This window comes from Telmatherina bonti (assembly GCF_933228915.1).
Source record: "Telmatherina bonti genome assembly, chromosome: 13".
Lineage (NCBI taxonomy): Eukaryota > Metazoa > Chordata > Actinopteri > Atheriniformes > Telmatherinidae > Telmatherina > Telmatherina bonti.
In genome coordinates, this window is record NC_136611.1 from 7,939,848 (window position 1) to 7,966,425 (window position 26,578).

Here is a 26,578-nt window from a genome sequence, read left to right on the forward strand (position 1 = left end):
ATCGGAGTTACTTAACATATTCTGCTCAGGAATGCCTTTTTTTTTATCACTGCCTTTTTTGCCTCAGCAACCACTCAACCACCAAACATAAATATACCAGACAAAAGCCTTTATAGACTTTATTCACACTTCCTTTCAACACATCATTCCACTAAGAATAAATGGTAACACTTCACAGTAATGGTGCAAACCATATAGTTAAGTAATGATGAACTAATGTTTTTGTTAATGAAGACTTTATCATGAATTCCCGTTGCTCATCATGAACTAATGATGATCTCAACATTGATTCATGTGTTTATTTGATCCTTAATTGCTAATCAATTAATGAACCTCAGTTCACTGTTAATTCATCAATATGATGACATATTTTGCCAGTGTAAATAGAAACGTATTTAATTCCCTGCTACTGATTTTCTTTTCACTTTTATTCATGCAAGACACTCAAAAAAAGTTCATTTGGATGAACATGGGTGCAAAAGCATTTTGAGTCACTATTAATAAAGGTTTATTGTAGGTTTTTATGATTTATTTGTTTTTATTGTTACTAAAGCAGCAATATATTTGATATAAAGCATTTCCTTAATATACCAGTGTCATATCTTTATTAAATATACTGCATTAATACAGTGATATTAAAACCCCAAGTGCTTTAACATATCCATGTTACCCAACTGAACTTCTTTGAATGTGTCTTGCTTTGAATAAAGATGAAAATAAGGAGCAGGGAATTAAATGATAAATTTGTAACTAAACTGAAAGATCTGCTGACATATTGATGAATTAACAGTGAACTAATGGTCATTAATTGATGAGTAATTAGGGGTCAGGTCATCACATGAATAAACATTGAGATCATCATGATGAGCAACAGTAATTCATCATCAAGTCTTCATAAATTAATGCGTTAGTTCATCATGAGTTACGCATTACTGAAGTATATAATTTGCACCATTATTGTAAAGTGTTACTGCATTAATATTTGTCATTTTCTAAGCTAAATAATTAACGCCCCCCCAAACCGGAACAACGTAACTGCATTAATGCAGTCGAGGTGGAAAATTGTTGCTGTGTTTTTAACTGATCATAACTGCAGTAAAAATGCTGTTTTATGCTGATTTTTATCATTCGTTATATCTCTGAAGACTGACTCTCTTCACCATCCACCTTATCCTTCCTGTTTATCAGTACTTTGTGGTTTGCTTAATGAAACACTGAAGTGATGTTTGCTCTGATACTGGAGACACTTCAGAGTTTTATCTCCTTCCTCCTATGTCTAAGGGGACGATCTAATGGCCCAGACAGCCATCTCAGATGCAGGACTTGTTGGTGCGGCTCGCAGTTGTTTGTGTGGACGGATCACTCTGCAGCTCCGTGACACGTGTTTTTCTTGTCAGTGTTGTCAGATTTCTTAAGGTCTCTGTAGACCAGATTCTGGAAACCATGATTGTTTCCATGTAATGCTGGAAAGAAAGAGTCGGACTACATCCTCCAAAATATCTAGGAACAGCATGAAAGATCGGGTGTGTTGAATGAGTCTGATTAAAGGTGCTTTCACTTTGGAATGAAAGATTGTCATTGTTGGGGAAAATTGTTATGAGTTTGGTTTGTATTAAGTATTAGACATATATGCATTGATTTGCTGTGATCCTGCTGTGTTTTGTGTCAATGCACAAAGCTTTCTTTAAGTCATATGATCCTTGTCTGGAATGTGCAGACAAAGTCTGAGACAGGAAGAGTTTCATACAGGGCATCGGTTTTTGTCAACTGCTTGGTTGACCAGTTGTCTAAAGGTTAGAGGTTAAAGGTAATAAAGTAATATAGTGAGTGATTGATGCTTAGTGAGTTCAGTTTAGTCTTAAATAAGAGATAATGATTGTTTCATATGGTGTGCCCAGCAACTAGGAGGAGTTAAGCATGGTTTATAATTGGGTGTTACTTCAGCATCTGCAGAGAGAGTTCTCTCTCCAAGCTCCAGCGTGTGCTTGTATTAGTTTATAATAAAATGTTCATTGTAAGAAGACAGTTGACTCTTAGATGTATTACAACTTCTCAAGACCAGAGTATTTTCCACCACAGTTTTTGGGGGCTCGTCTCGGGATCCTGCGTCAGTCCGCCCAGGTTGGGGATAGACGGGTTGGCCACCTGAATCCACAGATTCATCCTAAGAACCTCAATTAGAGAATTTCAGAGGACAGGACGTCTTTCTCCCACCCGTGGTCGACTACGCCAGGACTCCTTCTGAACCAGTGTGAAAAGACAATGGTGAGAAGTGTTATTCTAAATTTACATTAATTTTCAGACTCAAACTGGAGTCAAACATTACTAGAAATTTATCACAAATTAATAATCAATATCTTAATTAATAATCACAATATTTTTCTGTTTTGTGGTCACTTGTCTTCATTATTCTCATTGTGACAGGGATTCTCCTCCTCACCTCCTCATCGAAAGAATAACTCAAGGGATAAGAGAATAACTTAAGACGAGATCAGGTTGACGTCATAAATAAAATCCTGTGAGTTTAAGTTAAGTTTAGGTTAAAGTTTAAGTTAAAAATCGTGAGTAACAAGACCAAGTCGTAAGTGCTGTGAGCTAGACGTAGCAAGACCAGACCAGTAAATCTTGTGAGTTACAAGACCGAGACCAGTAAATTAGTCAGTAAGTCCTGTGAGCTCGAGAAGCAAGACCAGGCCAACCTTGAGTTAGAAAACTGAGAGGAAAGCCATCTTGAGTGAGGAGGAACAGAGAAGAAACTGTGTGGGCTGGTTTCTGGAGACATTGAGAATTTTGCCTGATAATTCTACAAAGGTGTGGGATTGACCCTCTGTGTACATCCGCTGCAAACAGAACTAGTTCCTTTGCAGTAGGAGGTTGATGTACAGCACCATTAAGAAGTTGAAATCTCTGTCTTCATGTGAGGAGAAACTGGGGTGGTTGTGTAAAATTTCCTGTGTTAAACTTGATTGGACTGATTGTGTGGAGAATTAAAACCACGTCTTGTGAAGCCACACCGGACTCTCGCAGGAGAGCCTAGAAGCTTGTGTGGGGGTAGACAAACGTGGGGGCACGACCCATTCACATGCATTCATCCAACTGTTGAAGTGAATTGTTTGTGTAAAATCTAATTTACTGCAGTAAGAAAAAAAAAAAAAAGAAAAAAAAATGTATGAGAGAAGGAAGTGAGGAAAAGAGTGTGTTCATTAAAGGCCTTCTGCTCACTGAAGGAGATGATGTCATAGCATGTTAGGCAGAAACAAACATATAAATCCTGTGTAAAATAGCTGCTTGTGCTTTTCTTCCTAAAGCTTTTATAAGAGCATAAAAGCCACTCCCTGTATGAATGTGGAACCTTTTCCTAAGGAAAAGCATTCTCTATTATCACCTGAGAACATTTTAAAGAGCAACAACATATTAAGAATGAAAAATCAGAAATGTGAGAGATGTGATTTATAGTATTAGGAACTTATTCTGTTAAATTACTATACATTGTGTAGGCAATAAGCTTAGGTTTCTGTCTGTTCCCTTTCAGACATTCATAAGGTGATTTTTATTCCTTTACTACTGCTATTATTAATTTATGCCTAGCATGTCTAAATAAATCTAGATAAACTGGAAATAAATAATGCAGCTGAAGGATGTTGAAAATAAGCATAATGTTAGGAAAAAAAGAAAATTCTTGACCTTAAAATAGGAATGGTGAACCAACGTAACTTTGCTAGAGTAAATTTCCCTTGCAATAAGTTCACTTTAGCTAAATGTGAGCTAACGGCGAGAAGAGAAGTTCTCAGAACAAGTGTATCTTCTTAGCAAGATCATGTTCAGCTTTCCCAGGAGAGAACTGAGTCATAAATCCACTGATAATATAGTCTCACACACACAATTACAATGTAATATTCAAGTTACATGATGTTCACAGCACAGAACATGGTCCACATAATGTGTTTGCCACAGGATTCAGAAGAAAACTATTATAATTATGAGGCTATGATCTTTATTTTCCCCTTACTGGAGAAGAAAATACACCACATGACCAAATGGTTCAGTCTCAAAAGCTCGTCTGCTGTATGGTGTTGGACACATTGCAGCTTTCCCTTCTAAACCCTTGTCAGCATGCAGCTTGGTCCACAGGGACCTAAAATTGTCTATCCTGCCTGAGGGGATTCAGAGGAGGGGCTGGGGGAGAGTGAGTTCTTGATCCGGGTCACTGCAGAGTTCTGGGTCACACGCGTGGTCAGTCAGGAGACTGGAGCAGAAACGGTCCCTACAACCTACAGCATCATTCCACCTCCCTTCTGTGACCGATCTAAGTCCTGGAGCAGAACCTGATATGCAGATGTGGCTGCATGGACCTGGCCGCTGCTGATGGGGCCCGGAGATCCCAGAACCAGAGGGTCTGGCAGAGCCCTGTTGGTTGTGACTGTGAACAGTGTGGATATGGCTTCTATGGTGGACATTTGAGCTGGATTTTCACCTTTGACCTCTGGAGGTGATGGATCCTCCTTGTCCTCAGACTGTGTTTCAGTTGTGGGATTTTCTGGAAGTAAAAGACTAACGGATGTGGCCGGCAGGCAGCACAAATCCCACCCCAACTACAGAATCAGATGATGTTTTCTGGAATAAGCTGCACCCTGATTCTGTCAGAAAGACTGTTGGGTTCACTCAGTTCTCTGTGGAAAACCTGGATCTCCTTCCTTGAACTTTGCCTACTTTCTGATCCTTTACATGTTACTCTTAATTAATTACACATATGAATCTGATTTATCTACCAGGAAGCTTTGATGAACATGTGTCAGGCACTTCCTGGCATGAATTTCTGATTGTATGCTGATTGGAGGAGAGCATGGTGGCTGTGGCGCGTCTGACTCCTGAGCAGATCGAGTGATACGAGCTGAATGATTATCCACAAGACCAGGCCAAGGAATGAGGCCCTACAACCAAACATTTACTCACTGTTTCTGCTTAGCTTTATACCACATTTATGAGCATGTATAAAATTTTGCACTCCTGCAGACTTCTGCAACTGAACAATGACACAGACATCTCTGCTTTGCTGCAGGGAAGCTGAACAGTTTATACAGACAAGTCAACTTCTGGCACGCTGTGCCTTATTAAAAAAAAAAAAAAAAAAAAAAAAAGTGATGAATACTAAGTTTTTAATGTTTGAGACAGAATAGATGTCAAGAGAAAACAAAAACACGAGAACAAAAATAAGCCGCTATATGACATTAAATAAGAAGGTAGCTTTGTAATTTCCTGACTTCAGCGAATGCAACACAGGTACAACAATCTCCGTGTTTTATTTGCTGACAGCTTGGTGTTTCATCCCTAATCTGAATTCATTATTTTGAATTAAAGCAGATATGCTCAGTGGTTAAAATACACATCAGATGATTTTTGTTTAAAGAGTAGAACCAACTCTTGCGATGGCTGCCAGTAAATAGACCAGTCTCTTAGTTAACACGCTTAATAAGTAAACAAACAAGTCATTTAAGCCCTGTATGTCCTCAAAATTAACATGAATATGAGGCAGATTATTTGTAACAGTATTGATACTTCCAAAGTTAAGCTAACTATGCTAAACCGTTAGCCTTGGCCTTTTCTGTTACACACGTTTGCATTAAAATCATTAAGGAAGAAGTGCTGCTGTGAGTGTGTGCACGTACATGTGTGCGTCGTGTTGTTGTAGATGTAAACAGCTTTACCATCAGTATTAGAAGTTTGTTTCTAAATGCTGCTTAAGTTCAAATGTAGATAGAAAACAAACAGCTTTATTATGACCTGAAGGTCTCTGGCTGTTCAGTACCTGAAGTCCAGCTGTTAAAGATGGTTTTACATCTTGTTGCTTTATGCTTATGCTTATGTTCACAATATATTTGGAATAGAAAGCCAGTCTTATTATGATCTCAGTTTTGTGTGTGTTGCTCCTGAATGGGTCTGTTGGAGTCTGGGAGAGACAAATCAGAGTAAACCACAAGAACTAAGACAAGTAGTGATACCGTTTCATTCTGTACAATCTTCATTCTTTTTTCTTCAGCAAATCAACAGAAAAAGATGTTGAAAATTTGCGCCGATTATTTAGTTTATACTATTTTTCTCTCTTACTTTCCCACACTGAATGCTACAAACGATGTCTCATCCTGAATCATCACTCGTGAGCGCCGAGGTAACAGGAAAGTCTTGCGTTGGTGAAAAGTACGGAGATGGCAGTACTAACAAGAGTCCCAAGTGTTTGAGCAATGACCGTAGCAGTCCAGACCCATGTGTGAGGGACCGAGTGCTAAAAGAGGTGGGATTTACCAGCACAGCTTTCATTGGACCCGCTTTTCCTCCAGAGGTGCCAACAGCAAAGCCTGATTTCAAGGACTCTTTGAGTGAGTTTTACAAAGAGATTGAGGAGCTCAGTACACCAAATGGAGCTAATAATAACCCAGGGAAACAAGATCCTCAACCACTTAAACTTCCTGAAACATCTACCAGCAGACAGGCTGTGATATGCCAAGTCCCACCAGAACGCCGACGGTGTCTTCACTGCACCTCTGTTACCCCCTAAGAGGAATGATTTGTTTCCACTTTTCTTACATTTATTGTTAGACTCAGATTTTGAAGCTGAAGCAAATGGCTCCTCACTATTGTAATTTCTGAAAGATTCTTTTAAAACCTGATAGGCATGAGGCTCCTGATGTTTTGAGAATGTTGTCTTCTGTATGTATTTTTGCGTTCTGATAACAATTTCTCTTCTTATTGTTGGTCCTGTAGGACCAAGAGGAGGGAGAATGTTGGGGAAAATTGTTATGAGTTTGGTTTGTATTAAGTATTAGACATATATGCATTGATTTGCTGTGATCCTGCTGTGTTTTGTGTCAATGCACAAAGCTTTCTTTAAGTCATATGATCCTTGTCTGGAATGTGCAGACAAAGTCTGAGACAGGAAGAGTTTCCTGCAGGGCATCGGTTTTTGTCAACTGCTTGGTTGACCAGTTGTCTAAAGGTTAGAGGTTAAAGGTAATAAAGTAATATAGTGAGTGATTGATGCTTAGTGAGTTCAGTTTAGTCTTAAATAAGAGATAATGATTGTTTCATATGGTGTGCTCAGCAACTAGGAGGAGTTAAGCATGGTTTATAATTGGGTGTTACTTCAGCATCTGCAGAGAGAGTTCTCTCTCCAAGCTCCAGCGTGTGCTTGTATTAGTTTATAATAAAATGTTCATTGTAAGAAGACAGTTGACTCTTAGATGTATTACAACTTCTCAAGACCAGAGTATTTTCCACCACAGTCATGAAATGAAGGGATCAGTGCCGTGCCAAGGTGAGCATCATGCTTGCCATATGCGATGAAACCGAAGGGTGCAGTCACTCATAATGAACCACAATCCGCTTTATTCACCAAGTAACACATACAACCAACTTTTTCATGGCATGATGTCAGTTTAGTAGAAAGCATTAAGATAAATAAATATTATAAATATTTGAATAAAATAAGTAGAAAGTAATAAATAAAACAGTCTCCTAGTGTTGTCTGCTATATACAGAGCTACTTACTAACACAAATTCAAATAATCAATACATAGCTGATGAATTAGAGGAGCACCCTAACAAAATGTGAAAGTGATGAAGTGCAAATACGAATTGTGCAACTAGTTCGCTGTTTGTTCAGTGAAGTTGCTGCAGTGGGAAAGGAGCTGTTCCCGTGGTTGTTCGTCCTGGTCGGCAGGGTTCTGAGGCGCCTGCCAGACGGACGCAGTTTAAAAAAAACTGTGTGCAGGGTGGATGAGAGGAAGTAAACTACAACAAACCCTGACGCTTTGCTGATAACTGAGGGCATTGTGGGTAAACTCAGCCAAAACATAAATGCATGTATGTTGAGAAATGGGATAAGTGGCTCCCAGTCAGATGTGTGAGAAGAAAGGTAACTATATCTGATAGACATATGGTCTAGCCTACACAGCTGGGATTGGATGCAGCTCCATGTTTTGCTCTTGTATGGTGTTGACACAAGTTGTCCTGCATAAAGCAATAGCTAAGGGAGTTTCTGCTTCAGTAACTGTTGCTGCAGCGCCGCTTCTGAGTAGCAGGACAATATGTTATTTAAAAGGTCCGGTTTCTTTAAGTACAGCAGCATGAATGTAAAATCAAATGTTGAAACCCCAAACTGTACCAAGTCCAGTAGATTATCCAGATATTAATGAAACTTAAAGGCCCATTCATGCTCCCATACGTACATAAATGGGGACATCCGTCTCAAACGTTGTCATACGTCACCACCATCACACCTCCACATGTTGGTTGTTAAGGCTGCTCATCCACTAGTGGGCAGTAGTGAGTTCAGTGCTAACGTCCTCGTTTTGACACGGGCTGGAGGCTGTAAAGTTGCAGACACACTCACAAAGTTTCTCTTTGAATGCACTTGGTGTGTCTGCAGTTGTTCAAGTTCTCAAATTCTTGTGCATCTTTTTTGTGTGCTTTTTATTTGTAGGTTTGTGCTCCGTCTTCTGCCTGCTCTTCTTCTTCTTCTTCTTCTTCTTCTCTGGTTTGTTCCTTTTCGTTAGCTGCATGTCAGCCCTGCAGCTCAACACTTCCCCATCCAACGGTACTGCTTTGTTTTTTGCTTCAAAGAACTCATAGCTAAGCCCGTTAAATGCATCAAATTACATCTGTAGCCAATGCAGGAGACAAACGAAACCCTTCATCCATCTGCGTATCCGTCTATGTCGAGCATAAATGGGCCTTAAATGTGCCCAAACAGATGAAATCTGTTAGATCTGAAGTCTATTCCTATTATTTTCTAACTTTTTGTTCAGCTTTGCCCTCAGAGGTTTTCAAACTACACCCTATTCAACATGCACCTTCTGTAGTTCAACTTGCTCTGCATCCTCTGTAAAAACAGCTTAGTTTAAAGTGACAGCTTATGTTCCTGAACAAAGGCCATTTTGCAGCCTTTCCTCAATGCCTGTTTTTTTTTTTTTACTTCAGGAGACGCAGTATCCTTGAGAAGAAGGTGAACTTGGATTGAGACAACAACTACAGTTTGCAGGTCCGTCCTTCTCTGCTGTGCTTCAGCTATGTCTTGTAAAAGTAAATATTCAGGCGGCTAAGTTCTGCTCGCTGCCAAAACAAACTATTAAATCAAAGCTAAAACAATCTTGCACAACACTGTGAGAAAACCTTCCCAGTGTGGAGCAGCAGACACATTTAATGAGGGAGCATATTCACATGTTCAGCAAGTTCAGCAGAGTGAACTTAAGCTTATTAGATTCTGAACCATCGCTGAGTGAATGCTGATGCCGCTTTGTGTCTGCTGCATGTGAATGTACTGTACACTGAATACCTTAGAGACAAGGCACAGCATGTAGTGATGCTGTAGGACACAGAGCTTTAATGGGGCAGTTTCTGCAACGTCTTTTTCTTCTCAGCAGTTTTTTGTTTTCTGTTTCACTTCCATGCACTTTTATAGAGCAGTGCTATTCTAACTGATGTGAAATCACAGAAAAAACACAGTTTCAATCTGCAGAAGGCTCAAATGAACTAATGAGCAAACTTTGTGTGTGTGTGGTTCTCTTCAGGAAATGAGGACAAAGTCACACATAAATGCATTTTCATCTACAATATACCTGCAAGCTTTGAACAAAACGTGCAGAGTCCTGCTGCATATTAAGCAGAAAATCTGTCTGACGGGTGCCAACGTAGACATAGAAATCTGCGTACGTGTTGTGTTTTCATGGAGAAAGAAATGGTGAAGCATTCAGACAAATTGCACTTGAATCACCGCATCTGTTGTGTTGCTATTTTAGCAGAACTCCGCTGGTGGTGTATCCTTTTCTTTCTGCCTGGCTCTTTGTCTCTCTGTGAGCGCAGTATCCCACTGCCTCTCCAGACTGGCTTGCTAAGCCCCTCAGTATACACACACACACACACACACACACACACACACTTATATCTCACACATCACTACATGCATGGATGCACAAATTCATTCACTACATACACAAAACACTACAGAGCACTTTGCAACTATAGTTAGAGCATGCACATACACACAAATGTGTACACAATATCACATTTACACACCTAATCACACACTCAGAGCCGTGCATGAGGTGTCCAGCAGGGGGTGGTTTTGATTGACCAAGCACTTTATGACTCTTAAATGGCTTTATTGCCTTTCTACTTAACCCCCCCCCTCATACGCTACCTCCCTTTTCCCTGTCACACAACACAAACACACACGTGTGAACATGCAATCTTGAGGGGGTCTCTCCGACGGAAAATTAATGAGCGCCATCAGCAGCCACACACACACACATCGCCACCCAGATTGCGATTTGAACTCCCTCCGACTGTCTGGAATCGACCAAGGTCACCCTAAAAAGTCTAAAGTGCTGCTCTTCCCAGCGGAGTTTTTTCCCTCCTTCTTTGCTCTTTGTGACCTTGCCTTGATACTTTTTCTGAAAATTTGGGAGCTGGCCAGGATTTAAGCCTAACGACTTTACAGAGCAGGTCAATACATGGGAGATTGGGGTGATTGATTTTAATTGGCAGGACAGCAGAGGGGAGGAAGGGTGCAGGAAGATGAGTTTGCTTGGTGTGATAGTCTGAAGGCTGCGTCTGATTGCTGCTTCGCTCATCTGATCTCTTGTCATGACTGGAATGACAAACATTCGAGATTCTGGTCATTATTTACACATTACAAAAGAGAGAGATGAGGCTTAAACGCAGAATCGAACACAAAAATATGTGATGAATTAAACTTTATTTTTTAAAAAGCTGTTTAACATTGCAGCTCGGATCAGCAGTCAGCTCAGGTGAAACGGTGATGTTCCAGCTCGTGGGGAGCAGGAACATCATCCTTCAGCCTGGAGTCTTTGGCTCAAGCCCAATGTGCTGATAGACAATTTATCCTGCTGATGTGCCCTGGAGCAAGACACTGAAACCCTGTCAAGCCCTAGAGAAAGTGCTCTGTAGCTGACCTCTGGGCTCTGCATGCAGGAGGACAAGTGAGAGGAAAAAATGCACTGATCAATGCAGTTTTAATTAACGGGGCTGAAAGACGGTGGGCTGAGTGGGTAAACAAGCATTGCTGTTGTAAACCACCAGGAACCAGAAGATTTGGTTAATGAGTCGAGAAAACGTTCATATGATCACCTTGGTTCAACAGTTCTGCAGTCTTGGAGCGTACTTTGGTCTTTCTAAGCAGAAAAGTTTGGACACAGTGTCGACATGTTGGACTGACAGTGCAGATTTAACATGTTTTGGAAAGATTCCTCTGAGATTTTGCTCCATATTGAGACGAAGCATCACTGAAATGTTGAGCCAAAGCAGGACAAATCCATGCTTTCATGTTGCTTCCAGCCAATTCTGATCCTATGATCTGAATGTGGAGCTGAAATGGAGATGCATCAGACCAAGCAAAGCTTTTTAATCTTCTGTGGTGGTTTTGTTGAGTGTCTGACTTCTTGCCTGTTTTCTGTTCTTAGTTGACTGTTTTGATGTGCTGTTCATTCAGACATGGTGTTCTGCATACTTCTCATATAAGAAGTTGTTGTTTGAGCTCCTGTTGTTTTGCTATCATCTCCAACCAGTCTACCCACTACTCCTCTGGCGTCAACAAGACATTTCAATCCAGACAACTGGACATTTTTTCTTTCAGAGCTTTCTTTGTAAACCCGATAGGTTGTTTGTGAAACTCCCTGTAGATAAACAGTTTCTAAAGTATTCAGACCAGAAACCATGCCATGTTTCAAAGTAGTAAATCTTCTTTCTTCCTCATTTTGATGCTCAGTTTGAACCTTAAGTTATCTTTCCCACATCTAAATGGTCAATTGTATTGAGTTGCAACCATGTGATTGGTTGATTAGATATTTGTGTTGACCAGGATCTGTACAGGTGGACCTAATGAAGCTGCACATGTGTATAAACTACATTTCTCATTTATTCTAAATAACTGAACTCATGTCTCAGAGTTGCTGTTTGCACACTAATGATAACTTTCAGCATCTGGCCGTCTCAGATGTATTTTTTCATTTTAAATATCAAAGCTTTCCCACATGTCATTTATAAGTTATGAAAGAAATGATGACTAACTCTGGGATATTGAAAAATAATCCTGTAATAAGGCCGAGCTCTCCCTTAAGACCATGGTTTATTGTTAAGGCCAAATTTCTGATTTTTTTTTTTCATTTTATGTTTGGTTTAACTGTGCCTGCAGGTCTTGGCCAGAAAGAATATTAAACCATAACCAAGGAAATTACATGTATGCGTGTGTGTGTGTGTTGTCTTGCTGGCCCTCTCCATCTGCCTGCCACCAGGAGTTCTTGTCACCTCATCGCCAATGAGGTGTGACAGCCTCTACAGTCTACATGTTTTCTGTGTGTGCATTCTCCCGCTACGCTGGAGTCACTGTAAGCCGTTGCCTCAACAGAACGGGCAGCCGCCAAGCGGACGAACTCGCAGTGTAAGGTTGAGCAAATACAGTTAACGTTGACCTCCCGTGTGCATGGCCTCCCTGCAGCTCTGGCTTTTTAAAGCCACACACCACATCCTTAAATTAGACTCTGTTAAGGCATCAAGGCAGCAGAGCAGTTGTTCTACTGTTTTAACGTTTTTACTTATAAGGCGCAGCTTATTCACTATTTGTGTCCTGGTTTGTGGATAGAACTGACCAGTGACACCAGAGCTGCTGAAGCAGGGAGTCTGACAACAGATCTGGCAAAACACGATGAAGGCCTGAGATTAATTATGGAAGGAAAAAAGACAGGACTGGTGTGGAGAAAACAAGGTAAACCCACAGCCAGGGCCGGATTAAAAGTGCACAGGCTCCTGGGCCCAGAGTGTTCCAGGGGCCCCCTTCCCCACTGCAACATTGTGAAAATTGTGAATGATACAGTGAAACGACATTTCTCACATCTCTCAGCCAATGGTTACCAATAGTAACACACTATTAGCAGTGGTGTAACTATCTGGCTTTTCTGTACATTTTATTTCATGTCCAAACTGCTGGTGTTTGCCCTACGTGTGCCCCATATGGGCACCAGGTGAGCGTGGGCCCCTGGGCCAGTGCTCATAATTCCCATTGGATAATCCGGCCTTGCCCACAGCTCATCACAAATGATGGGAAAGGAGTTCTAGAGTAAAACGAGTTGACTAGAAAATGGTAAAAGAAGCCCAAACAAGTATAAAATGTGAAATTGATGACAAGAGATAAAGTTATACAAAGTGTGAATCAAACAAGCAGATTGCAAAGTTTGCAGGAATGAATCAATAAAAGTATTTTGCGATACAGTTGGAAGTAAAACCAAGAGAAACGACATGACTGCAAGGAAAGAAATCTGGTCAACCAAAACCAGAAATCCATGCTGAATGAGGGAGCGTTCACATCAGGATAGTCAACTGGACTCGGTCCTATTGGGCACTAGTTGTAGTTGGGTGGGACGGACAACATTATTCTGGACTGGGATTGTGTTCATGCTGCACTTCAAAAACTAATCAAACTTTTTAAAAAACATATTTTGCTCTCTACTGGAGGGAAGATGGAGAATCCTGGAGGTCTGGATTCATCGGGTTTCTATAAGGACTTTCACCAAACGCTTCCATGTCCGACTGTGAGAGATTTCTCCCGTGTTTCTTCCTGTATTTGATCCATTTCAAACGGAACAAAACCTTTGCTTTTAGGCCAACAAAGTCTGCTTCTTTGACGTGAATCAGAACTCATTTGTGTGTTCACGGTACCTCGAATGAAGAGGACTTTCCGAGCAAACAGACTTGGAATTGAACAAAAAAGGCTGATGTGAATGTGCCCTTAAACCAAGTTTAAAGATAATCCGAATATGAGAATAATTATTTACTTCATAGTTCTGAAATAAAGTATGAGGAAAAAGAAATCCTTAAAAGTCCATTATTCATGGTGTGTTTGTGGAAATGTAAACGACTCAAAGGAGGTTTCGGCAAACATGATGCTCATCAGGCTGGAAAACGTTAAAAAACGACTTCCTCTTTAAGAGTTTTACATTTCAGACCAATCTATTGTCACATTCTGAATATATGAATGACATTCATGTTGCTCACCTTTTCATGACGACCCTACAAATGTAGATTAATGAGAAAGATGTTGGTTTAGCACATTAGTCCATAAGTTTTATTTTATTTTTGATTTAGTTCTTGTGGTTTCCTTTTCATAAGTCATTTATTTCCACATGTCATGCTTGGGTTGCACAGTGGCACAGTGGTTAGCATTGTGGCCTCGCAGCAAGAAGGTCACTGGTTTGATCCTTGGCTGGGGCGAGGCTTGGACAGTGGCCTCTCTGTGTATGTGTGGATACTCTGGCTTCCTCCCACCATCCAAAGATGTGCATGTTAGGTTCATTGGTTACTCTAAACTGCCCACAGGAATGAGCATGAGTGTTTGTCTCTGTGTGGACCTGCTGTGGCGTTGTACGCTGCCTTTTGCCCAAAGACTGCTGGGATAGGCTCCAGCTTTCCCTCAACCCTTCATCGGATTAAGTGGTTAGGAAAATGAATGAATGTTGCACTTAGATTTCACCAATACTTCAACGTCTTTGTGCATGCAGACCCATATGTCTGTCCTATTTAGTCTTTTTACGTTTGTACGAGTAAAAAAAAAATCTTTTTAAAGGAAACCACTAAAGGGTAGAAGTGGCACCATCTCAGTATGAGTGGAACATAAAAGAAAAAATGCAGCAGTTGTGAAACTTCGGAGTACAAATAAAGATTAGCAGGTTATTAGCTCCAACATTAGCAGCTAAAGCTAAAAACAAGGTCAAAGACTGGATGTGGTCAAAATAACATGAAGTCATGTCTCCTCCTGTGTGTGTATAATACGAAGGACATTAAGATGATGTAGACAAGGGTTTCTAGAATATCGCATTTCAAAAGTGCAAGATCAGATTAATTACATATTTGAATATTAATATTTATCTGATTATGGCCTGTTTTCAGAATTTGATGGTCATGTAAATATTTTTACTTCTGTAGTTCCAGTTTTTGGATTACAGTTTTTCATATGATACCTGTAAGATTTACTCACTGTATAAGTATGTAAGAGATTCATCTCTTCTGTGTGTGTGTGTGTGTGTGTGTGTGTGTGTGTGTGTGTGTGTGTGTGTGTGTGTGTGTGTGTGTGTGTGTGTGTAGCTTTGCTTTCCGTCCTTGTTCAGATCTGGGTTCACTGCTGACGACATCACCTGTGCTTTGTAAGTCATAACTCTCCTCAGTGTTGATGCCACCTAATTTACTTTGACCTTTGCCGGTTTGTTTGTTGTACTTCTGTTACGTTCCTGCTCGTTTCGTCTGTCCTGTTGTTTCTTTGTGCCTATGGATGCTATTTTTGTTGGACCCTGTTGGATTAACTACTGCAGCAGCACCTTCAGCTCGTGGTTATTTTCAGCAAGTCATTAGAATTTATTTTTGCCTGTTTACTTGGCTCGCTTCCTGCCCGTGATTCTGCATCTGGGTCCTTTAGCTTCACATAAATATGACATGAATTACTTGCCATCATTGATGGAGCAATAAACTCTGAAGTCATACAACTGAGGATTAAAAGGATAAAAAACTGTCTGAACTGAATCGCAGAGAAAAGCAACAAACTATCAGGCCAGAAAATAAAGGTCCTTCCACCAAAGCAAAGCTTCAGACAAACAAAGTTGTTTTCATTTGAGTAGAAATATTGTGGAAGGTACCTGAAGTGGTCCCAGAGAGCTGGACAGGCATGTTTTGATGAATTGCAATCAAAATGCAAATTTTCTTTAGAATATCAGACACTTTATCAGCTTTTAAAGGTGTTGGAAAATAAACAAATTTTCATGCCTGCAGTTGTTTCTGTGCAAATAAAGTCAACCTAAATCTCACTGGAAGGTAGAATTACTACAGGAGGCAGCAAAATTCAGCTCAACACAATGAAACACACAATCACTAAAAGTTGTGACGGCAAGTGTGTCTAAACGTGTGAGAGACGTTGATGGGCTCATAGTCAGACCTGAGGATCGTTCGGAGCACAGCGGACGTCTGCTGCCATGCTGACGGCCAGAAATGTAGCAACACAACTCAGAAAACTGTCTGCGGCAGAAAAACTGTCCGGTTTTAAATTCACACGCACTCAGGATGAAAACTTAAAAACGTGTTAATTGTACTCTACAGGACGAGGCAAGAGTGTGTGTGAATGAATAGTCATCCGTGACACTCGAGAGCTAATGAGCCTGAAAGCTGATAGTTGGTCGGAGCATCTTCATTCTTCCACACAGCTGGAATCCTCCTAGACGGGTTTTTCTTGTAGAAATCTCCAGTAGGAGTCTTTAGAAAGAGTTTCCAGGCTTCCAGGACTTTCCAAACTTCATGTAGCTGTTGGCTTTTGTTTGGTCCTCTTCCCAGTTGATCCCACGCTGCTTCGGGTAATTTTGTGGTTGGTGGTCTGGGGAGAATTTCCACTGGTTTCCAGTTCATGTGTCTTTTGCTGTACGTCAGCCTTTTCACTGCATCTTCCTTCTTTAACCTTTTATTAATACACAGTTTCTAAAACCTATTTTCTTGACATTTTTTTAATTTAACCTTTATTTGTACATTTAGTCCCACTGAGAAACATGTCTCAGTTGTAATAACTGTTTAAATCCTACTGAATTCAATCTGATACGTATCTTCTGATTCCTTTTGTACAATAATAATGTAGACACATCACATAGCAATAAATAGAACATAATTTTTGCACTTTTTTTGTTTTATTAGAGATAATTTGTTTAAAAAAAAACTAGAATTTTCTGCTTATTATTGTCTGGTCCAGGTGTAGGAATGGCTTTGCGTCATCCTTCCATGCAAACATTACCAATGACACTTTTTCTCTTTGCTACTGTATCAGGCGTTTGTTAATTTTTCTCTGTTTCTTAAGGACATCCCTTTCAGATCCTTTTAGTTTGATGTAGAAAGTTTGTTTTTAGACAAATACTTGGCATTTTTCAACATAATATGGAACATTTCCAGCTGATTGCTCTTTGGAAACATAGTTGATTATGAAAGATGTATTTTTTATGTCTGTTTTATTTTATAAGTGCAACTAAACAAAATGTAAACAGATTGTGTTTCGTTGTAAACGACTGTTTATGAGAAAATACATCATTTAAAACAGATTCTTTGCAGAATTGTCAATAGAAGCGTCTCTCTTTATCCCACGAGTTTTGGGCTTTTTTTTTTAGTCCTTGAAGGATTCATTGTATCTTCACAGACAACGGCCTCATTCATTGGAAAGTACAGAAAGTACAAAGAATGGACTGAAAATGAGTAAAAACGAAGGAAGAACATAAAGCCTGGAGAAGGATTAGAGGAAATGATTCCAGCTTGAAAGAGAAATATAAAGAAATAAAGACTTTCATGTATTACTGTAAATCACCTGATTTTAAGTGTAGAGATTTAAGTTGTGAATTTCAGGTGAACAGTGGTCGTGCAGGTTAGGGTTCAGGTTGATTCATTCTGACATGTCCTCTAACCGAGTGTGCCCTGCTTTAGAGCTCTTCACAGGATGTTTGCACTCCGCTCATATATAACAGTCATGCATTATTCAGGGAAGTTCCTCCAGCTAATGCCCCATAATGTGCCCAAACAGCCATAATGTACTCCGCTACCAAGGTGGCAGAGGCCCCCCCCTCCCACAGACAACCCTCTAGACACGACACAAAGTCTTTGTCAGCGCTGCTCTTTGGCTTTTATCTCGCTCTCAAATTGTCCCATGTTCCTAATTTTCTAAAACATCCATTTTGCTTTTGATCCAAACTGCTTTGCACACATCCACCTCAACGTATTCCCTAATTCTCCCTTCGTCATCGTCTCCCTCCTCCCTCTTCCTCTTCTCATTTTCTCTTTATCTCTGTGATTCATAACAGAAAATATGCCAAACACTGTTGTGTTGAGAGGCGTTCCTGTCTTTATGACTTTAGTTTGGAATCTTATCAGCTTTCGATGCAGAGGTAAACAGAAAGCGGCTCTGAAGAAGCATAAACATTGGCTTAAGGTGGCTGCAGCTTTGCTTGTCTGCACTTTATCGACGCTGCTTTATGCTCTAATCACTATTTTAATTGATTCGCCTGTTTACCGTCTCTGGTTTTAATTGCTTTGGTGGTTTGTGATCCTGGGTTTTTTTTCCTCCATGCAGAGCTTTAACTTTTCTGAGGTGTAAAATAAGTCAAGTTAAAGACTAGAACAGCTAAATGAGACGTGGTTTAGCTTCAGCTCAGACACTTTTCAGCTGTTATCATCATCATATAGCATTCACACTCGAGGACTTTCTCTTCTAGTGAGTTAAAATTGTGATGTTTATTAGACCTGCATGCTACAACAAATAATCCTTCTTTTCCTCTTCACTTTGCTTTCATTCATTTACTGCCTGTGATTTATCATAAACAGGTTTAAGCTGCTCTAATCAGTGTTTTAACCGTGAAAATGGATGAACTAGCTCCTGTTTGTGGGGTCCTTTTCTCAGCTTTGGTATCCTGGTTGGTTCTTGTTGCTCTTTAGAGGCTGCAGCTGTTTTCAGCAACAGTCGGAGCACTTAACGCCAGAAAAGGTGACGAACAAAAGTGAAAACTCCAAAGGAATATTATTATGCCGTTCCTTTGTATGGCAACAATGTGTTAAAATTACACACTGGTGTTGATGACACCCCAGCTGCAGTGAAAAGTGCTGCAGATTTATTCTCATCTAGGAAGGAGCTAATGAGTCCCATTTTCCAGGTAGACTGCCCAAAACATACACAGTGTAGTTTAACACCCACAGATGTGAGTTAAAAAGAATCTTAGTGGGTATATATATGAAAACATTCTGTTCAATTTAGTGATTATAATTAATTTGGTCATTTGTCCTGCAGTACTGTTGCTGCATGTATGACACTGTTCCATGATGTGTCACAAATCCAGTGGCTGCACTGAGACAACATGTTGACATTCACATGCAAACAAAGCAGCTGAATGAGAAGCAAAGTTTGAGCAAATTAAGCGTAGATGAAAAAACATTGGAGGTAAGGCGGTGTAAAGAAGGAGGCTAGTTCTTTATGTAGGGCAGAATGTCGACGACAGAAGAGGAAGTAAACACCACAGATCTGATATGCAGTTGGTTTGCACGCATGCAGTCCAGAGTTTGTGTGCAAAATCACAAATTGAAAGAAACGGTGAATATCCAGAGAGACACAAAGTGCGTTCCCACTACACCTAAAATTGCACAAAAGCTAATAATTGCAATTAAAAAAACTCTAATTTCTTTTAGAAAAAAAGTCTCAAATATTGCTAAAAAGGTTTTATGTTCTGATGAGGTAGTTTTTCAGACGTTTTGGTTCAGAAACATATTGATAAAGTGTAATGGAAACACTTGTTGCATTTACGTGTCCCTGGATGTCATGTCAGCTCTTCATCTGGTTCGTTCAGCCTCTCCTACCGACTGATCACCGGCTCAGACTACATTTCCCAGGATTCTCCTGTGCCTTCCATCATGGATTTCCCCTGCATTCTCCTCATTATCGTCATGTGTTGCACCTGTATTTCCTTGTATTTAATCCCTTGTGTAGTCTTGTTAGCAGCCCTCCCTTCTCTTCATGTAGTGTTCTTTCTACCTGTTTGGGAATATCAGGAGAACTTCTTATCTTGGCTTAGCCTGCGTTTGTGTCCACCAAGCCTTCTCTGACACCGGGCATGACGTAGGGGTCATGATCGGCTCATTTCCAGTAAAGATGTCACAATGTGAATTTCAGAGTTTCAGAAAATAAAAAGAGGAAGAAAAGCTTCGAAAAGTCGTAGCCAATTCTCCGCAGCAACTAGCAAACCCTAAAGTAATGCTATATGGCTTGTAAAAGCCACAGTTTGTGTAAAATCTCATGAGATGGATGAGATTGTACAAGACCTGAGGTTTATGGGTTAAACGCTATTTACTGGAAACACATGCAAATCGCTAACGTTTGTTGAAACTTAAATTTTATGAATAAAATGTAACAGAAACGCAGCTACAGACTCGAATGTTTCATAGTTCTTGGGAAAGTTCTGAAGACATTTTTTTGTGTCAAATAAAAAAGGACTTTGGATGAATTTTAGTAAAGATTGTTTATTTAAGGTGTTGGACTTAAAAATGTCCTATATGAATATTTAATTAGTTATTTAGAACGCTGGAAATCCAAACAACGTGGTTTGTCAGTGCACGATTTCCTGTGTACATGTCAGAACTTTGCTAACAACTCTGGCGCTTTATGTAGTGAGTTTTCAGACACTCCAGTGATTCTATCTTTGATAACTAACTAGTTACAAATGCAGCAACTTTTTCTGCTGTTTTTTAGGTGAAAGAACGTATGTTTACTCCGCACTGTGAAGAGGCTTGTGCCTGGCTGGTAACTTTAGGATTCAAACTGAGAAAATCAGTATTTTTGATGCTAAATTGGGAAAACATTAAATAATAATGAGAAGAGAAGCACTATTTCTGTTAAATAATCCAATTTGAGTGAAAATGCTTTGTTCGCTTCACAGCACCATCCCTTCCTTCATCGCATGTGGATTTTATTTCTGTTAATAAATCTGTAAAATAAACATGTTTCCTGATCATCACCCTCGGTGGGAGTCATGTAATGAGTTAAATTTCTTTGCTAATATCATGAAGCAACAAGCTTTTCCTTTGTTTGGTAAAAAAAAATGCAGAGAAGTTTTGTGCATCCATGAAACTTTTGTTTCCGTTTAACTCTGAAATACTCAGTTATCTGTCACTCAGCAACATTTATCTAACGCTTCATTATATCTGCAGCGGTCACGTTGACATGCAGGCTGTGGGTTAATCTGATGATCTGTTAAAAGAGAGCGGAGAAATTAGCTTATAATTTGATCAATAAACAACAGCGCAGTCTAACCTTCTCTGCTTGGTTTTAGCAGCACTTTATGGTTGTTTTTCAGCATCTGAGCAAAATAAAAGAAAAGCGTCGAAAAGCACCTTCACTGCTATATGAACCGGCTTGGAAATGATTGATTGTCTTTCAAATGGAGGGAAAAACATTTTTCAGCATGAAGTGCTTCTAAATCATTTTTAAAACAAGCAAAATCTTAAAAAGTCAAGATAAATTTGCCTGAGAGAGAAGAGGAAACAAAGTAAAGTCATGCAAGTTACCCTGATGATTTGAGTTTAACATTCAGAAGTGTTTGTGACCTTCTTAATTCATATTTATAATCTCCCTGTTTTTGCAGCCCTGCTGTGTTTTTATCACCGATGTGGCTGAGGTGTGTTCATGCTATGTGCACTGCAGGTCTGATAAGGGAATAGTCCGTATAAACTGGCGGATATTGTTTAAAAGCTTTGCAGACTGTTTAGATGATGCATCTTTCTTTCCAGCTGCACATGAAGCTTCTGCTCTTTGATTTCTAATCAATCTACCAGTTTTTTGTTCAGCACAAAGTCAGACCCGCGACCCTTTATCGGACCAATGAATGAACAGTCAGACTCAAATTTCAACGGCAAAACAAAACTAAACTGGATTTTATTTAGCACGAAAACCCGTCACCCATCCTTCTGTTTATTTGTTCCACCCGCCCGTTCCCATGCAGGTTGGGCAGTTGAGTTCAGGGACTATCTGTAAGTTAAATGTATTTTTCTGACCCCAACAGCAACAATACATTGATCTGTACTGATGCCAGTTCAGGGATGTAAGATCTGATACTTCTCATCTCGGTTTACTGGACGTGGGCACTGATTCAATTGCTCAAGAGGCTTATCTTGTTACTCATTTCTCTTCAGTCCGTTCTTGTTGCCAGCAGGTTAATCATTGACTTGAGGTGATGGTTACGTTTGAGTCCACCGCCTCCAAGTGGACACCAGTCTGTTTATTTCTGTCAAACTGGTGTCTAAATGTTTGTGCAGATTATTTAGGATGGAGAAATCCAACTCTCCACCACATCCTTCGATGTTAACCCTTAAGTCTGGAGCGTGGAAGTGGTTCGAGATAAAAGCAGTAAATGAGACGGAAAGATACACGTGTCTGGAGCCTCTTTCATGCACTGCTGGTGCTTTCAGGCGCTCAGCTTGTTAGAAAATGTCTTGTTTTTCATGTGGTGACATCTTCTGTCGACTCGGTTTGTCGGTTGGCACTGTGACATCATCCTCCGCTGAATTTCTCTGCGAGTTTCCAGCGTGGGTATGACCTTTAATGCTGCCTGAAGTCGGCCACTCGCTGCTCACCCTTATCACCCGAAACATAAAAAAATCCCGCCGACGAGCAAATGAATTCCTGCAGTTTTGTTTGTGTTCGACGTAAAGTAACACAAAACGGTATTTAGTCCCACAGATGAGCGAAACATCATGATAATCTCAGGGTTACACAGTTATTTCGTGTGATCTCTTTGTTTACGAAACTGTCCACATTTTCATGAAAGATTAACTTCTCACATGTCATTGATTCCTCACGGTTTGCTTTGAGACACTCAAAAAGACTCCCACTCATTTACCACACGCACACACAGTCCAGACAATGAATCCATTCATCCCAGTGCTCTCTCTCTTTCTCTCTCTCTTCTGAGTCTCTCTCTCTCCTTGCATGTTTTATCTCTTTATAAAACAGAAGAGAAGGTCAAAAACGCAGCACTGTCCCCTCGCAGCCCCTCTGACCTGGATCTGTTCCCGCTGTTGTTGTTGTCTGGATGCTTTCAGCTCCAAAATCTGCAGGTTTCCCCCCCTTGGTGCTACTTAACCAATTAACCACGTGGGAGTGGCTTGTGAAGCGTTGCTGGTGGAGAATTACTGCTTGTTTTAGCAGTCATGTGTGCACAATCAGGCTGAATGAAGTTGTAGCCTTGAAGATAATATGCTCATTTTTCTCTCCATGTTGACATGCATAATTATTCTGACTGATTACTCATTAAAATAAATCTGCTTTATGGATTCAGAAGTTGCAAACTGACTTGCGTTTGGGTTTAAAAACAGCATCTCAGCTCCTGATATTACTTGCTGATGAATAAATGATTGATTACTGGAGGCTGGAAACAAACAGCTTCCTTCTGCAAAAAAAAAAAAAAAAAATCTGCTGCTACAAATCTGAAACATAAACAGAAGTTTAGCTGATAATGTCCTCTCTAGATGCTCCATGTATGTGCACAGAATCAAGCTGCATCACGCTTAAAATAATTTAGGAAATTTAAAGCACCAAGAAAAATAAAATGTCAACAATGATGGAAGCAAAAGAAACGCCGCTGCTTTGTCTTTTTACAGAACAAAGGTAAACCTGATGTGATGTCTAATGCCACTGAAGAGGAAAGTTCCTTCTCAGCTTGATGATGGAAATCTCTGATAAACCCAGACGCACTTTTTTAGACTTCAAAACTTCCTCTTGAAACAATTCAGCCGTTCTCTTGCTTCCTGTATAGTTACTCCTGCCTCTGCATTTCTGTACACATTGCAGAATGCCAGGTGTCCCTCATATGGAACATGCTTCATCTGCACAGCTTCATTTCCTCCCAAAGTTAAACATGCGTGACTTCACAGCACCACAAACAACTCTTTCCCCTTTTTTGTAGGAAATAAAACACTGAAACATTAAAAACAAGCCTAAAAACAAGTTTTTGTCTCTGTAAAAAAAAAAAGCAGCAGAGATTCAACTGGAAAAGTGAGGATAGATGAAGGAAACTCCTCAGGATGCACAGGTGCAGCCTTTGCTTTTACCTTGAAGTAGGAATCTTTACAGCTATTTAAATTCTGTAAATGCTGCATTTTTGTGTCAAATAATAGTTGTGGGAAAGCAGCAGCTTTTTAGTTTCTCTTTGGGGTAAGAAGTAGCCTTACCTGGCTGCTGTTTCTGCCTGAAATGCTTCCTTCTCTCAGGATTTGCTCTGGTCTTTTCCTTCCTTTCTTCTTTAACTTCTTCCTTTCCTCTTCCTCCTCGTCGGTTTCGCTTCAGCTGCTGGATTGTGGCCGGGGAGGTGTGTGTTGAGCGTCTGAGCCGGTCTGTGCACAGCGTGGTGAGGTATGTCTGTGCACGAGCTGGTAACACAGCGTCTCTGCTTTGTGCTGCCGTCCTCTGTGACTGTGTTGTTGCAACTGACTCGGTGACTGAGAGAGAGGGAGGGCATGAGTGTGTGTGTGTGTGTGTGTGTGTGTGTGTGTGTGTGTGTGTGTGTGAGAGATTAGTTCACACACAAACATATCTCCGCCTGCAGGGAAACACCCCTCTCATTCTCCACCTTCCTACTTTTCCTCATTCTTCTCGTCTTTCCTTCTTTCACATCAGGTCTGTTCTTCCATCTGATCACCTTCACCTTCATGATGAAGCAAAACATTTCCAATCCTCCTCTTCCTCTCTTCCCTCTCATTTGGCTTGAGCCATTTTTCCTGCTTGATTGGATGTTTGTAACCTTCTCTCATTGGCTTTCCTCCTCAAACCCCCCATCAGATTGTGCTGAAAGTCTTTTTAATCATAAAAAAAAAAAACTTGCAGATAAACTGGTTTAAACAGCACAAAGAAATAAATTCATCAATATTAAAGTTGATTTTGCTTCATATTCGTAAGAACTTTTGAAATTTTCACATCATTTCCAGACAAATTGCTGCTTGTCGATCGCGACAACACATTGTGGAGTTTTTAAGCAATTTCATGCTAAACAAAAATACAAAAAAGACAGAAAAATGAATTTGAAAAACACCTAATTTGCCATTCAAATCAACACTTTTACAGCATAGAAACACATAAAGCTCTCTGCATGAATGAGCATTGACAGATAATTAAAAAAGACAGCCATCAGTTTAACCTTGAAGAGCCCCCCCACTCAGTTTTGTCTAAGCCCATCACAGCGATTACAGTATGTAGCTTTAGCTTGCTAATCTGCTCCAGATCCACATTAAACTGCTCCCCAGGAGGCTGAGGAGGGGGGGTGTTTCTGTGGGTGTGCATTGATACAAAGCCCAGCCGGCTCGGGTGTTTGTGCAGCAGTACTTTAGGTTAGCACTCCGACTCATTGTACTTGAACCAAAACGATGAGAATGAGGTGAACAAACGCAGACTTTCAGCTTTAATTTAAAGATGTTTTCATACATTTTATAGACTGAACTCATCTGGGGATTGTAACTGGTTTCAAGCTAAACATCCCTGAGGGTACAAATGACTCCCACTGTTCTTGAAATGAGAACGCAAGCGACCTCATTTCACTAGTCAAATATTCAATATCCAGCTCTGTTTCCTAAAAAATTTATTTCGAGTCATTAGTAAATGTTGCCCTGATTACGTTTTTATGTCATCATAACAAAGGAAATATTTATATCCCTTCAGCACCTGCAGAAATCCTGCATTACATGGTAAAGCTTTAGTCAATTTTAAGCATTTGGTTTAAAGATAATGCGAGTTTATTTCAAATATTTGCTGCTGTCAGTCTTCCAGTGCCTCATTTCATACTTTAAGCCTTCCCTGCAGCGTCTGTGGCAGTCACTCCCAGACCTCTTCTTCTGGAAAAGTAAATCTCTATGAACGGCTCACATGTGCGTAATCCACTCCTTTTCCATGAAATGTGTCTGAAAATGTGCTTTTAGGTGAATATTTTCAGCAGAACGTGAGTATTTCTTGCAGCAGAAATGTTTACATGGGACTGAGTAATAAGGAGCAGGTGCATGAGGTTAGTTGTCTTTGTTTAAACTGGCTCCAGCTGTGAAGGTGTGTGTATGAGGACTGTCAGGTGAGGTGTTCAGTACTCTCTCTGCTGCATCTCGTCAGATCGTTTTTGTTTTTTCTTTTGCTCAGATTTTGGTTTTGGCTGCATTTTTTCCCAATAAAACCTTGGATTTTTCAAAGCGTCTGTCAGCTTCTTATGGCTGCTGACAAACCAGAACATAAAACAATCATGTGCTTTAATAAATGATGAGCAAAAATAAAGGATAGGGATCCTAGATGGTATCAGAAGATATGTACCACGGCAAGAAGGCGGCTGCTTGTATGCTGATCAAATGAATGAATTAAAAAAAGAGAAAAGACAGGAGCCTCTCCTATGCTTGCATTTATACTTGTGTTGTAGAAGTATTGACTAAAGGCAGAATCATTAACAGAATAAAGGAGAACAATTATCTCAATCACATCTTATCTCAAGGTACAAAGTGAAATTACATGAGAATAAGGGCCGGATTTAGGTTTATTAGAGCACAACGTGAGAAATAGACATTTTTATTGCACTACAGCGTTTTTTTTTTCTCACGTTCTAAACCTTTAGTACACTAATATTGTAAACCCTGTTGTTGTTCAGTGAGATATTAAGTAAAACTTATTATTTTCATTTAATTTAAACATGGTTTGCTGTAGTGTGTCTTGTGCCCAGACCAGTATTGTGCAGGCAAACCTCCTTCACACTGAAGGGCTTGTCAAGTGGCATTATGTGTGTTGTTATGTTGTTTTTTGTACTTTGCAGGATTCTCACACAATCCACCCATGATGTAAATCAGTTTAAAAGAGAAAAAAAACAGGTTGCAAGGAGGTTGCAAATCTTTATGAAATCCAAGCAATGGAGTGGATACGTCACCAGGATTCACCATGTCCACCACAGTTTTCAGCTTTATTTTTTAATCTCATGCAGTTTAAATGCTGGTTGGAGAACAA

General features: G+C 40.1%; 1 protein-coding gene across 1 annotated transcript in view; it reads right to left on the reverse strand.

Annotated features, from left to right (window-relative positions):
- Positions 1-23,975, reverse strand: part of hs3st1l2 (heparan sulfate (glucosamine) 3-O-sulfotransferase 1-like 2) — a 45,820-nt gene extending 21,845 nt beyond the window's left edge. The window contains exon 1 of the mRNA XM_079250796.1: positions 23,788-23,975. The gene's annotated coding sequence lies outside the window, so the exon portion shown is untranslated. The remainder of the gene's footprint in view (positions 1-23,787) is intronic.
- Between the last annotated feature and the right edge of the window lie 2,603 nt (positions 23,976-26,578).